The sequence below is a fragment of the Microtus pennsylvanicus genome, chromosome 15, assembly GCF_037038515.1.
Source record: "Microtus pennsylvanicus isolate mMicPen1 chromosome 15, mMicPen1.hap1, whole genome shotgun sequence".
In the NCBI taxonomy this organism is placed as follows: domain Eukaryota; kingdom Metazoa; phylum Chordata; class Mammalia; order Rodentia; family Cricetidae; genus Microtus; species Microtus pennsylvanicus.
The window spans coordinates 31,343,524-31,344,120 of record NC_134593.1 but is presented as its reverse complement, the minus strand read 5'-3'; the positions used below and the strand labels follow the sequence as shown (position 1 = coordinate 31,344,120).

Genomic DNA, 597 nt, shown 5'->3' with positions numbered 1-597 from the left:
AAGGGCCTGTAAAAATGACTGCAACAAAGGTAAGTAAAATATCTTATAGGAACAAAAGGAAGGACATAAAAATGTCCTTTGAATGCCCAGCAAATTTCTATGGGTTTGAGGCCAACCTGGTCTACATAGTGAGTTCCAAGATGGCCAAGGCTACATAGTGAGATTCTTTTTCTTTTTTTTCTTTTACTTCTCCCTCCCTTCTTTCTTTCCTTCCTTTCTATATTTTTTAATGGGAACAGTGTGAATTCCATCCCCCACTACCACAAATCATGCAGTGGAATTTCTCATGTTTAGGGAAATCTCAAGGGGCACATCCAGAGTGTAATGGTCTTGCCCTGGGAAAACCACCTTTTGTGATCCTGGTATTGTCCCTGCCCTATAAACCTGACCGTGTCTTTGAAAAAAAAATAGTGCCCAAGAAGGGCATCAGAGGTCAGTGTCTTGGCATAACCTCAGTTTCATTGCACATGGTTCAGCTAAGCGAGCTTTCCTGACACTTAGGGAGGCCTGAGCAAGGCTGGAAAGACAAAGGGAGATGCCGAGGCCCTTAGCCGCTAGCAGTCATGGTAAGCTCCTTACACTCTAGAGTTCAGCAGT

The 597-nt window shown here is 43.7% G+C and overlaps 1 non-coding gene across 1 annotated transcript; it reads right to left on the bottom strand.

Annotated features, from left to right (window-relative positions):
• Nucleotides 1–229: 229 nt before the first annotated feature.
• LOC142836207 (U1 spliceosomal RNA) lies at nt 230–386 on the bottom strand. Its single transcript, XR_012908008.1, has one exon. It is a non-coding gene; the product is annotated as a U1 spliceosomal RNA (small nuclear RNA).
• Between the last annotated feature and the right edge of the window lie 211 nt (nt 387–597).